The sequence below is a fragment of the Cynocephalus volans genome, chromosome 5 (assembly GCF_027409185.1).
Source record: "Cynocephalus volans isolate mCynVol1 chromosome 5, mCynVol1.pri, whole genome shotgun sequence".
NCBI lineage: Eukaryota > Metazoa > Chordata > Mammalia > Dermoptera > Cynocephalidae > Cynocephalus > Cynocephalus volans.
In genome coordinates, this window is record NC_084464.1 from 85224480 (window position 1) to 85239470 (window position 14991).

Consider the following 14991-nt stretch of genomic DNA (forward strand, 5'->3'; position numbering starts at 1 on the left):
AATTTCTCTTATTCCTTTACTCTTCCTTTGATTAATGAGTTTCTTCCAGATCCTTCCAAGTAATCTCATTTTAGGTTTACCCTATTTTGAGTTTCAGTTCCTGTAGATTTCACTAATAGGCAATTTTAATCTTGGTTAAAGAAAAGATGTTTCTCTTTTAAAATATCTTCAGTTGGATTAGTACAATAAAATGCAGCCTTTCAAAATTTAATATAGATGCTAACTTTGTTTTAATAGCTGAAGTAGGAACCCCATCTATTAATTCATAATTATACTTCTTAAGATTGTTGAGAGGATTAAGTGAGGTAATCCATGTGTGTATTGGCCTAGTCTTTAAGCACTTTCTGAACGCTTATATTATACAGTGCTGTATTTTGTAGCCATATGGACTATTTCGTTTAATCCTCACAACAACCGCAGCAGATAAATTCTGTCCTTGTCAACATTTTATAGATGAATCTGAGGATTAGGGAAGTTAACTTTTCCCAAATCACACAGCCAGGATTCAAACCTGGAGTCTCTCTCTAGAGCCAGGTATCAGACATATTTGGTACAGATGGTTGCAGTTACTCTTCCCAAAAGCTCATGAGGTGGTGCCATCCCTTTTGGACTGACAAGGAAACTGAAGTTTAGCAAGTTTAAGAAATTTACTCAAGGTGGCAGGCCCCATGTCTGGCCATGAAGGTGGCAAGAGGAAGCCCCTGAAACAGCCCAAGAAGCAGACCAAGGAGATGGATGAGGAAGATAAGGCTTTCAAGAAAAACAAAAAGAGGAGCAGAAGAAACTAGAGGAACTGAAAGTGAAGGCCATGGGGAAGGGCCCCCTGGCCACAGGTGAAATTAAGAAATCAGCAAAAAGTAAGTTATTCGTTGATTCCATTCCTGTTTGAATATTTAGATTCTCTGCCATAACATCTTGTGCCACCTATAGCTACAATGAAGTGTTGTCATGGAGCCTGTTGTATGTTTAAGAATAAACTTTTGTAAAAAAGACAGAAAGTAGTCATACAGTGGCTCGTCATCTCTAGCTGTTTTCGTCAGCCATTCCTACCTTAGCTGTGAATTTAAACAGCCCAGTATCCTGCCCAAGTCTGCTCTTTAGTCTTTGTTCTACCCTGAATTCTGTATCACTTGGAATTAAACCAACTCATTTGAAAGGCTGTCAACCCCCCCCCCCCACCAAAAAAAAAACCAAGGAAACTTAAGCTCACAGGAATAATAAGTGATGGAGTTAAGTTTGAAGTTAGGTTTTAAGCCAAGACATTTTGACCCTGGAGGCTGCCCTCTTTCCAATGTCATCCTATTTTGTATCTCACTTAATTATAATTGAACGAAAAGCATAAATGAAATATAAATTCCTCCAGTGTCCTAGTTTCATGCCAAGAAATAAGCTGTTATCTAAAAAAAATTTCCCACAGAATTACAATGATTTACTTTTGTATTAAATTGAAATATGTACAATTAATAGCCATACATTAAGGCAGTACGTCCTGTGAAGTGTATAAAGGTTTGAAAATATACTGCATTAATTTCTCCACTGGCATAGGATTAATTTGCTTTGCTGAAGTTATGAAAACTACACATCACAGTCCAGTGTGGTCACAGGTGGGGAGTTTGGGAACCTTTTTGCACTGTGCAGTCATAAGGGACGTAGTCACAGGTTCCCAAATAGAAGGAAAGGCATCTGGGAAATGTAGTCTTCTTGCATTTGGGGGCGACTGGATGAAACTGTTTGGTGAATTCACAGCATTATCCCTATCACAGCTCTTCTCAACCTCTTTGACACCCTCATTTCTGGGCTGGGTGCCCATATATTGTTCTCTGTTCAAACTTCTGTACTGTGGTGACTCTCCCATATGTCCAGTCTAAAACATTTACAAATTATTTCTTTCAGTTCAGCCATTAACTTTATAAACTAGAGATGAAAATAAAAATAGGTAAGTAATACATTATGTGGCAATGTTTTTGAATTTTCTTTCTACTTACTTCGAATATGCAATAAATAGATAACAAACTTTGTCTTCTCAACATAGAAGGTAAAAATAATCTAATATTTTTAGATTTCTTGATTCTTTATTGTAATTATGACATTAAAGTGCAATCTTTTGAAATGGCAGAGGGATATTTAGAAACGGTACGTAAAGAAGAGTAGTCTAGGCAGTTTCAACAGTGTGCAAAATAGTTGTGACTCAAAAAGGGAATGAGTCAGTGTGACGTTATCAGATACAGTCTTCTCATGGAGAAGATACTCTTTTGTCTTTTGAACTTTTCGTTTTATCTGAGTGGTACATGACATCAGTGATATTGAAGTAAATATAGCTTTCATCTGTGCTTCTTCTTCTGAGAAAGTAACAGACTAAAAGGCTTAAAGCCTTGTACTATCTTATTTCCCGAATTTTTGAAAAATCCAAAAATATTTCAGGCAACGATAGGTTATAGTGATATTGAAGATTTTTTTCTTTAACAAATATACTAATTATATATGAATTCATACATACTGAAGAGAGGAACATTGTTTTAAGTAGCTTTTGAATGGTAGAAGACTTTAAAAATATTTTCCAAATATCAGCGTACATAGAGGAGAGGAATTAGTATTTTGTATTTTGCATTAAGCAAATTATTTTTGTGCAGGACAGTACATTTAATACTAGGTACAATCACTGACAAGAATAAGTTGGATCCATTAATAAAAATAATTAATTCTTTTGTTACATTTTTGAATTAGTTTTAAAATTGAAATAATACATACAGAATTTTAAAAATCTTATATTGTATAACCAAAAATATCAGTTCTTTACCTCACTCTTCACCAAATCCATGCTTTTCTCCCCATAGGCAACCATTTTCAACTCTCTTAGCAATTTCTTCTAGTAATTTATCACCATATTTTAAAATATTTTAAACATTATTATTTTAGCTTCCTACTAGAGGAGGAGAATTTAGTCTTTCATGCCACCTTCCTTTCCCCAGCGTACAACATCCCTCTCAACATATCTGAATTTCTTTCAATATCTTCATAGAATCATAGTGTAACTTTTGATCACATTGTAATTTAGTGTTTATCTTGCTATGAGCATATCAGTATGATTCACAACTGAATGAGAAGTGCGTTCTTTCATTTTCTCTTTGGTATACAACTCTGTTTTTTTTTTTTTTTTTTCTTCTTCTGGAGTTAGTAATGTTTTCTCTCTTCCTTCTCCTTTCATTTGCTTAATTTCTCATGTTCCTATTACTAATACAGTTTCTAATCTCCTCAATGCAATCTTTTCTTCATTTTGTTCAGACACCTTAGGTAGTCAATCAGGCTTCTGTTTTTCCTGTAGGCATCCCTTCTGTTCTCCTGAAGCAGGGTAGTAAAGTGGTTAAGAATGTGTTTTCTGGAACCAGACTGCCAGAGTTTGAAGTACTGGTTACACTACTTACTATGTGAAGGCAGTAATAACTGCTGTGGTTTGAATGTGACCCCCAGAGATCACGTGATACAAACTTAAGCCCCAGTGCAGCTGTGTTGGGATGAGGGGCCTAATGAGAAGCAAAGCCATCATGAATGGATTAATTTTGTTAATGTGGGAGTGGGCGAGTTATCATGAGAGTGGGCTTATTATAAAAGTGAGTTTGGCCCTCTTGCTCTCTCATGCTCTCTTGCCCTTCTACCTTCTGCCATGGGATGCTGTAGCAAGAAATCTGTCACCAGATACAAGCCTCTCAACCTTAGACTTCCCAGCCTCCAGAACTATAAGAAATAAATTTCTTTATAAATTACCCAGTCTCAAGTGTTCTGTTATAGCAACACAAAACAGACTGAGACAATAGGGTTTGCTAAAAGGGTTTGCTAAAAGTCAACTGGATTCTTAACTACAATGAAATAGTTCTGTTACCCTCTTGAGCTAATTTAATTCCTTTTTTCCATTAAAAAGATATACACTTGCTCAAAATCAGACAATTTAGCATTTTGGTATAAACAATGTTATAATGAGTGGTTAACAATGCCTTACCTTATTTTCTTAAGAAGATTGATTTTTCCCATTATAAAGGTAATACATGCTCAATCTGTGAGCTATTGACACTTAACAAGCCACTCCTAAAACTCAGTTGCTTAAGTTAACTTTTTAAATATAGCTTATCTGCAGGTTGGCAGTTTAGGCTGTGCATAGCTGGACAGTTCTGGTCTCGTCTTGGCTTCCTCATAGGTCTGAGGTGAGTTGCAGGTCAGGTGTAGGTTGGATTTGCTGTTCACAGTTGGGCTTTCTCACATATGTGGAGCTGTGGCTGGTAGGCTCTGGTCTGCCTGTCTCTTCATCCTTCTACAGTCTTGTTCAGACTTGCTCACATAGTGGAAGCAGAGGTCCCAAGCGAGCAAGTGACAGCCTGCAATACTCTTGAAGCATAGTTCGAGAACTCGCACACTATCACTTTTGCTACAGTGTGCAAAGAAAGTCACAAAGTCAGCCCAAGTTCAAGAGGTAGGCAAAGAGACTCTTTATTTCTTCATGGGAAGAGTTGCAAAGTCACATTGCAAAAGGGTGTAGATACAGTGACAGTTGAAGGATTGTGTCTATTTTTTAACCTTTTGTATATGCTTGTACTGAAAAATACAAAAGAAAATAAAAGCTGAAAAATCCATTCACTAGCAACTGTTGACTTATTGTTTTATTTACTGTCAGTTTTATCTGTACTTTTAAACATATAATTAATTTATTTGTTTCCACTTATTTGATTACAAATCATGTTTGTTTATTTCATATTTGCTTATTTTATGAATTGTTCAAGTAGATTTTTATTTCTATCTTAACCTGGTGGGGTAGCATTTATTGTAAACCTAAAAACTGTAAAATTTCAGATCCCTACAACAAACAGGACTGTACCTAATAGGCTATTCTATTTTGTGATGAGAAGGTCTTGATTTAGTGCTGAGTAGCAAGAGGAATCAAAAGGTTTTCAGTCAACTTGAAGTGCAAAATTATCTTTGAGTATATTTATGTATCTTCTGTGATTGACCTGGTAAACGGAACTATTTTTAGAATAGGACCTGGTGGAATTTTCTTATACTCTGACATATTCTTTACATGATTCACTTTTTAGTCTAGATTTGGACATTAAACAGATAACTATTTTTTGTCATTAGCCTTATGATATTTACATTCTCAATGACTAAGCTTAAGCTACGTGATAGGATGATTTATTTTTGTTTTTTGTTTTTGAATAAAATTTAATATCATGAGTCATGTGTTCTCTTTGTAAAATGTTTGAACATCACAGATCTATATAGAATAAAATAGTGAAAATTCCTTTTCCCTACTTCCTCACTGCCAACTCCCTTCCTCAGAATTTTTCTGTGCATTTATATTTATATGCATATGTAAATACACAGACTGCATTTGCTTACATGTACACAGTTTATGTGTGTGTAACATAAAAAAGATCTTACTATAAATCTTTTTCAGTAACTTGCTTTGCAAATCTTTTTCTATACATTTATAAAAATGTTAATATGATTTTAAAGTTTGTCCCATCCCAAGACCATTTTGTAACTTTATCCCCAATATGGTATTTGAAAGGTGGGGACTTTAAGAGGTGATAGGATCGTGAGGACTATGCCCACGCAAATGGATTCATCTATTTATGGATTAATGGATAAATAGGTTATCATGGGAGCGACACTAGTGGCTTTATAAGGAGAGCAGGTGAGCTTAGCCCTCCTTGCCATGTGATATGCTGAATTGCCTCAGGACTCTGCTAAGAATCCCTACCAGGAAGGAGGTCCTTACCAGACATGACCTTTATCCTTGGACTTAAGAGTCTCCAAAATTGTAAGAAATAAATTTTGTTTCTTTATAAATTACCCAGTTTTAGGTATTCTGTTATAAGCAACACAAAATGGACTAATACATATGTGAATGTATAGAGTATATATACACACACACACACACACACAAATCTTAAAAATATGAGCATGTTATAAATATTTTAAATCTTGCTCATCTTACTTACCAATATATTTTAGATATATTTCTATGTCAGTTCACATAGATTTATCTGATTTTTAGCTCATAAAATTGCTTTGGATATACTATAATTTATCCTTTCCCTTCTGATGTAACACAGTTGTTTCTAAACTCTGGCTATTTTAAACAGCATTGAAATAAACATACCTGTTTGTATATGTTTGGGTATATGGGAGAAGAAAATTATGTCTGTGTTTCTTATTTTAAAAACCCTAAAACCCATTTCTTAATTTCTTTCTTGCTTTCTGTAAGCCCCATATATTCTTCAGTTCAGCCCTGAGTAATAAATGATTGATGAAGCCAGATACTGTGAGTCTCTAAATGGCAGTTAGTAAAAACTCTGGAAGGGTAAGGAATTATTGACACAAGTACTCAATAAGTAATTATTTGTAGTTTGAAAGCTAAGAACAAAAACTGGAAATGTTTGTCAGACATTTAATTTGGGAATACTAAGAGTGAAAACCTTATGTTCCTATTCTCTTACATATCGGAGTTTTGCCTTTTTTTTTTTAGACTTTATATTTTTTTAGAGCACTTTTAGGGTTATAGCAAAATTGAGAGAAAGTTATAAAGATTTCCCACATACCCCCTGCCCCCAGACAAATATAGCCTCCCCCATTATCAGCATCGCCCACCAGAGTGGTACATTTTCTTTTTTTACAATTGATAAACCTTCACTGACACATCATTATCACCCAAAGTCCATAGTTTACATTACGGTTCATTCTTGGTGTTGTACATTCTATGGGTTTGGACAAATGTATAATGTCATATATTCATTATTACGGTATTATACACAGTATTTCCACTATCCTAAAAATCCCCTGTGCTCTGTGTATCCCCTCTCCCCCCACCTTCCAATTCCTGGCAAACACTGATCTTTTTACTGTCTCCATAGTTTTCTTTTCCAGAGTGTCATATAATTGGAATCATACGGTATGAAACATTTTTGGATTGGCTTCTTTCACTTAGTAATATGCATTTAACTTTCCTCCATGTCTTTTCATGGCTTGACAGCTTTTTTTTTTTTTTTTTCATTTCTGAATAATAGTCCATTGTCTGGTTGTACCACTATCCAGACAATGGTTTATCTATCCATTTACCTACTGAAGAGCATCTTGGTTGCTTCTAAGTTTTGGCAAATATGAATAAAGCTGCTGTAAACATCCATGTGCAGGTTTTTGTATGGACTTAAGTTTTCAACTTTTTTGGATAAATACCAAGGAGCATAATTGCTAGATTATATGGTAAGAGTATGTTTAGTTTTTAAGAAAGTGCCAAACTGTCTTAAAGTGGCTGTACCATTTTGTATTTCCACAAGCAGTGAGTGAAAGTTCCAATTGCTCCACATCCTTACCAGCATTTGGTGTTGATAGTGTTCTAGACTGTGGCCATTCCAATGGCGTATGGTAATATTGCAGTTTTAATTTGCATTACCCTGACAACATACAATACAGAGCATTGGAGCATATTTTCATAGTTTAATTACCATCTATATATCTTTATATATATATATATATCTGTATATATTATTAATGTCTTTTACCATCCCCCTCCCCCCCTTTTTTTGATGGCTGGTTGGTCCAGGGATCCGAACTCATGACCTTGGTCTTACTGTTGAGTTTCAAGAGTTCTTTGTATATTTTATATAGCAGTCCTTTATCAGGTATGTTTTTTGTAAAAATATTTGCCCAGTCTTCATTCTTGCTTTTTCATTCTCTTGACTGTTTTTTCATTCTCTTGACTGCACTTTGCAGAGGAGAAATTTTTAAGTTTTTTTTTTTAAACTTTTTTCTTGTCATCAAAAAACGTGTCTTTACTAATTTGTTTATTGGAAGTTCACTTTGAAACAACTGGATCTCCAAAGTTTGATGTTAATTTCTGGGGAATGTCACTAATATATCTGTGTCCATTAATAAATTATTCATTAGGTTTGGCACATTTGTGTTTAGGTTTATTCCTAGATGTTTTATGTTTTTGTTGCTATTATGGGTAGGATATTCCCTCCACCACTACATGTTCTAATTGGTTATTACTGGTGTATAGAAAAGCAATTGAATTTTGTTTGTTGGTATTGCATTTGGAGACCTTAATTAATTCATTAATGATATTTTGGCTAATTAGATTTTCTAGGTGGAAAATCTTATTCTCTACAGCTAGTGACAGTTAGAGCTCTTTCTTTCCATAATTAATGAGAGGAAACATTTTAATCTTTTTTCTTTATTAGAAACGTGTCATCCTTTCTTAACTTGGGTCGTGGTCAGAGCTCTTTATCAAGTTAAGGAAATTTCTCTTTATTTTGAACTGAGAGTCCCCTTCCTCCCGCTCCCCACAGTGTGTTTAACCTTACTAGATTTTTTTTCAGGTATCTAATGGAATGATTATATGGTTTTTCTCTTTAATGACTTGATGAGATTAATTTTATTGTATTTTCTAATGTTGAATCATTCTTGCATCCCTGGGTTAAATTCTACTTGATTATGATGCATTACTCTTTCAGCATATTGCTGGATTCAGTTTGAAGATTTTTAAAAAGACTTGTTGGTAAGAGGACAGTCTTGTAACACCAAGGTCAAGGGTTCAGATCCTCTTACCAGCCAGCTGCCAAAAAAAAAAAAAAAAAAAAACCCAAAAAACTTTTATTTATGTTTATACATAAAATTGGACTATAGTTTTCTCTCTCTATATATATAAATATGTTTTCAATGTAAAATTAGCCTATAGTTTATCCTACCTTGTCTGGTTTCTGAATCATAGTTATGTTAGTTTTACAGAATGAACTGGGATGTTTTCTTTTTCTCTGTTCCAAACTGTATTGAATAACTAGGAATATTGTATGTTCTGTAAGGTTTAGTATAATTTGTTTATAAAACTGTCTGGTTCTTGTGCCTTTTGGGACGGATCTTTAACTTCTTTTTCATTATCTTTTAAGCTTTTAAGGTTACTGGTCTATTACATGTTCTTTTTTGTGGGGGAGGTGGCTGTCTGGTACCCTTTACCTTGGTCTTACCAACACCATGCTCTAACTAAGTGAGCCAACTGGCCACCCCCTTACTATGTGTTCTTGAGTAAATATTGATAATTTTGATCTTCGTAGAAAATTATTTATTTCATCTAGCTTAAAAAATATAGTGATATAAAATTTTCTCCATAGTATCATTTGGTTAAATGTGCTTGACACATAGTAAATGCTTAATAAATGTTAGTAATGCATCAAAAGTTGTTGCTGTTATTATTATATAAAATTCTCCAATGATTTATTTTCATATTAACACCGTAAAGCATAAGCTTTTTTTATTCAGAATGTTGGGGCATGAGAACAACTTAGAAGGAGTGTTCTAACTCAGGAGAGAGAGAAGGATAAGGGTTTACAGAGCTTTAGCAGGGGGGTCAATTGACATTCAGCCAGCTTCAGGAATAATTGGTGTAAAATGGTTCTCTGAAGAGTGAAGAACTGTTATTGTGTTTTAGTAGCCATTGGTTGGGCAACTCAGATTTAGTAAGAGGGATTGGGAGGAACAGTTCCTGAGTCCATGGGCATATGAGGGCCACTGTGGGACATTTTTAGTTCTTCAGGGACTCTTACAGATTATTTAAGATTGTTTATAACATATCCTAACATATTTGGAAGTTCATTGTATCATGTTAAATTAAGCCTTAATCTTCCACTTTTTGATTATAGGCCATTTCTAATGTGTTTATTGGAATGTGTGCAGAGTCAAATATCTGAAAGTCAAGGATTGACTTATATTTAATAAGCAGATATGTATGTGGAGATTATAAAAATACTTATTTTATGGAATATGAGTATAAAGCTCATTTACTATGTAAAAAACTAATTTGAGAAAATGAGAATGAATTGCTGGAGATCAGTGAGAAAATTCTAGATTTAATACTTGATTGGTTTCAGGGAAGATAGCAATTATTTATTTAATCTTAAGATTATATTTTCTATTTTTACAAAATATGGCAAGCATAACATCCCCTTTCTTAAAGTATACAACTATTAATTTTAATTAATTGCTGCTATTAATTTTCAAGGCTTATGGAGAGGATCAAGCTTGATATGTGTTCGTATTTAATATTTCAACTGAAATCCATTTTGGGCAAACTTTTATTCAATATAATGTAGTGGTTATAAGCTCAGAATGCAGTGTTATTACTATTTTATAATTTTAACTGAGCTACTTGATGTCTTTGTGCCTGTTTCCTTATCTGTAGCATTGGGGTAAATCTAATATCAATCATATTAAGTTGGGAGGATAAAATGAGGTGATACAGGGCCGAGCCCGTGGCGCACTTGGTAGAGTGCTGCGCTGGCAGCACGGCGACGCTCCTGCCGCGGGTTCGGATCCTATATAGGACTGACCGGTGCACTCACTGGCTGAGTGCCGGTCACGAAGAAACGACAAAAAAAAAAAAAAAAAAAAATGAGGTGATACATTTAAGGTATTTAAAGCAGTGCCTAATATTCAGGAAGGGCTCAATAAATATAAGCTGTTTTGGTTGCTAATATATCGAGGATTTCTTTATTTCTTGTCAAAGATGATGAGCATTTCTCTTATATGCTGTTTGTTACATGCTATTTATATATATATGTATGTATTTTAAGTAAACATTGATCAAATTTATTTAAAATACTTTAAATTCTTATAATTCTATTTTTTATATATTTTTTATTGAATCATAATTGATTACACATATTTTTGGGGTTCAACATTAGCACATATTGATCAAACCAATATTATTAGCATATACATTATTACAAATTGTACTTATTCTTTATGCCCGTTATCCAATTTCTCCCCCTCTCCTTTTCCCTCCCCACTCCCACCTCTGATAACCCTAGATTTCTTCTCTCCTTCTGAAAGAGTAAGGGTTACTATGTTTGCCTAGATGATCTGTCCAGTGCTGAGAGAGGTATGTTCAGTCCCCCCAATGTTATTGTAGAGTAGATGCTTCTTCTATTGGTTTGGAATGGGCTTTGTGGAGAGAGACATCCTCTTCTTTTCTTTGGTCTCCACTGGTGACTCTCTTTGTGTTAGTGCAATTGAGTGGCTGGTGGGCCATCTGCATGGTGGTTGTGGTGTCTAGCTGCTTTGGTGGCTGCCGTTGTATTGTGGTGGCTGTGGTGGGCCACCCACATGGGAGTGGTGTTTTTGGCGTGCTCCTTGCCTGGTTGCAGGAGAATGGTTGGTCCTTAGCTTCATACCTCAGGACCCTCGGTGGGCCCCTTGTCAGCTGTGTCATGATTGGTTGCAGAAGGAGGGGGTTACATGCTATTTATTATGTAAATGTTAGATATTTATACGCCAGCTCTCTGTCATCCCCACACTTGCCCTTCTGTGTTCTCCTCTACAATGCTGGGGTTGGAAAGTAGTAAACTGTGTTTTCCTGATCCCCTTGCTAGCTGAGTTCCAGTTAGAATCTGAGTTCTACTGGGCAGCACTTTTGCTAGTTTAGAAGGTAGGAGGAGGGTGTAAAGGATGCTGTTGTGGCTTTCAAGGCACATCTAGTAGTAGCTATTGACAAGACTGCTCTGCTGCAGCTACCAGTGGTACGCAGTGTTGATGGCAGCGGCATTGGTGACAAGGCCTTTGGAGGGGCCTGTGCTGCTCAGCAGCAGCTGATTGGTTCCAGCATTGATAGTGGCTCCTGTGGGCTAGTGGGTCTAGCCTAAAGGTGGTAGCTGCTTCCTGATCTCTGGTTGTACTCTTTTGCAATGTGCAACTTCAGCCCTTCAACACCTTTGTAACAGATTCCTTGAATTGGATTAAATTTTGCTAGAGTGGCTTTTGTTTTCCTGATTGGATGCTGATTGATAAATTCAACTGCTACCATTCAGTGTTAGGTATGAATGAGGAATTTTGCAGTCTAATAAACATATTGTATAGTCCCCATGTGTCTTTCTTACCTGAAAATAATTTCTTTTGTCATTGTGCTCTGATGATCTTTTCTGTCTATTCTCTTCATTTAGGAAGTCAGTGGACAGCAGGTAATGCTTGTTGTCTAGTGGGAATTGCTGCTCCTCATGGGCAATATTGTACTTATGGAAACTGAGGGACTTCGGTACTGAAAACATGATGTGAAAAATATGATAATACTAAATAAATATTGTTATAAATAATAATAATGAAGTCATCTACCCAGTATAAGGCACTGTATTTCATTAATTCTAAGGTACCCATTCCCCCATCACATTTTAATATCGCTGAAATTGAAAAGGCATAAAGTCAATGGTATCTTGCATCATCTTGTCTAGTGGCCAGTAGTGGCTATTACCTGTTCATGCACAAATATCAAAATCAGTACCAATACCAACAGGATGGATATCCACAACTTAGAATTAATTTTCAGAGACACCAGAGATCTACTTTTTTGACAATGGGGTTCTAATGGGTTGTGGTGAGATGGAAGGATGGAGAAAGTGGGGAATCACAATAGTTTAACAACCTTTGGAAGAAAGAGTTCAATTGGGTTTGTCTGATGTTTTGTCATGGTCAAATTTAGGTAATATATTTTTGGCAAGAGTATTATAGAAGTGATACTGTGCCCATCTTAGTGCATCATATAGAATAACACATGGGGTGTGCTCGGCCTACTTGTTTTGACCCTTCTTTTAGTTCACATATGGTATCCCACTGCACGGAATGCCAGCTTTTTGCCTTTGTGCATCTAATTGTATTTATTCTTCAAGATTTACCTTTTTGTATGTGTGTGTGTGGGGGGGGGGTTTCTCTCTTCGCTCCAGTTCATCTGATCTTATTTGTCTGCATTTCTTTTGCCCTAGTACTCAGTAAACCTTTGATGGCTTATGGCTTGAAAGCCTAGATTATCATGTGGTGTGACTCTCACCCACTATAGCTCCTAGGAGACCTCTGTGGTTTACTCTCTTGGGGCACTAAGACTTGTTAAATCTTTTTTTTTTTTTTTTTTGGTCCACCTATATTTTCAGTAATCACCATGGGTTAAGTAGAATCCAAGTTTGGCACTTTGATTACTAGAAGTGATTATTGGAAGAAATTGCACTTAGCTTTCTTGGTTATATATCCTTCCTTATCTCTAACATCAGTGTTAAAAGTAATTGTTGGTATAGAAAAGAAAATTATCAAAAAAGTATGACCATAATTAATAACCTCAAATCTGAAAGATTATGTATTCAGAAAGTTATCAATTGTAATGTGGTGATATTAGTTCAATATAAGTTTTATACAGCAAATGATAATAGGGATAAAAATAACTCTTCCTAGAATCAAAACTTTCTTTATGGCCTTAATGACTGTATCACTGAATTATTTTAAATTGTAATGTGGTTTTTCTCCCAGGAACTTAGTAACTTAGTGTGTCCTCATTCTGTTCCTATGGTGTTCCTATGATTGCAGGTGGGATAATGGGGCACAAAAGGAATATAATGCTTTGTTAGAGACCACTAAATTAAGCTCAGATAAGGCCAGATCTGGACTTCTGGTTTGGTGGATTTGCCCCCTTCCCCACTAGACTGTAAATTCTGACAAATGAGATAGGCTTTTTCAGATATGGAGACTTTGAATATAATATAGTAATTGGGCAGCATGAACTGACACATTTTGGAATATTCTCCACTTCCTTTTAAAAAGAGAACATTTACAGCCAGTTGCCAAAAAAACAAAAAGAAGAGAACATTTATGTTTTCTTACTGTAACATGTATAGTGCAACACAAATAAAGCCCTACCTGAGTTTCACATTTGTGAGGAAACTAGCAGTACTGCAGATTACTGCCAGGGCAGAAAAATGACCCTATTATCTCTATTATGGTAATAGTGTGCTTCACAGGGAAACTTGCATCATTAAGAATGAGTTATTTTGTTGTAGATGCTTTCTCCATGAACTATTAGTGTATAAATCAGAAGGAATTGGAAAGTGCTTTCTAGAGGCAGGAATATACAGTCATGCACTGCATAACAATGTTCTGGTCAATGATGGACCACATATACGACGGTGGTCCCATAAGATCATAATTGTTATACCAAACAGTGTAGGTGTGTAGTAGACTATACCACCTAGGTTTGTGTAAGTACACTCTATGATGTTCACACAATGATGAAATTGCCTAACAATGCATTTCTCAGAACAGATCCCCATTGTTAGGCGATGCATGACTACAATTTATAGGTTTCAGTATTCACCTTTACCTGAAACATCATGTAGATCTGATTTTGTAGATGTATGCACAAGTGTACACTCAGTTTCACACCTCCATTTCTTTGTATGTACCTTTCTTTTCTATGTGGAATATTCACTTTATTTTCACTTGTGTCAAGTGCCTCTTTATCTCTAAGATCTCCACCAGTTGTACTTCCTGTGGTGAAACCTTCTTGATCCTTATAACCAGGTTGCTGCTTCCCTCTGTATTCCCAGAGCAGTTTGTTCCCATCACCATATGATGTTTTTATTTGCTGGCTGATAATATGTTTCCATCTTTATAACTCCCAGTTGAGTGTGTGCTTTACAATGGCAGGGACTACATTTTTCGATTTCATATTCTAGCACCTTACATGATGCATGCATATATTGAGTACACAGTAACTATTAAATGAATAAATGTTTATTATACATAGTGTGTATGTTATTTATACACACTATCTCTTTAAAAAATGTGTTTAAGATGGCTTATAAGCAGTATAGCAAATTAGAAGTAAATTGGAAGAAAAAAGGAGAGTGGAAATAAAATGGGGCCAAGCGTGAGCTAATTTGTGCCATGAATCTGTAAGTAAATGTGTATTATGAATATACATGCATTTGCATGTATAAGAAAACACGTATGAGGGTATTTCAGGAAATTCATGGAAAAATGAAATTAAAAGACAATACATATTTTTCCATGAACTTTTTGAAGGCCCCTTGTATGTGCAAATTTTGCAGTATACATTTAAAAATTTATTCTGTCTGATAATTGCATCTTTTTTATTTTGACCTTGGAAAGATTTTTATTTTTCTAAGTTGTACA

At 35.3% G+C, this 14991-nt stretch overlaps 1 protein-coding gene and 1 pseudogene across 2 annotated transcripts in view; both read left to right on the top strand.

The window, feature by feature from the left end:
• Positions 1–14991, top strand: part of BCKDHB (branched chain keto acid dehydrogenase E1 subunit beta) — a 230293-nt gene that overhangs the window by 73392 nt on the left and 141910 nt on the right. The window lies entirely within an intron of this gene.
• Positions 647–11684, top strand: LOC134378162 (translation machinery-associated protein 7-like; annotated as a pseudogene).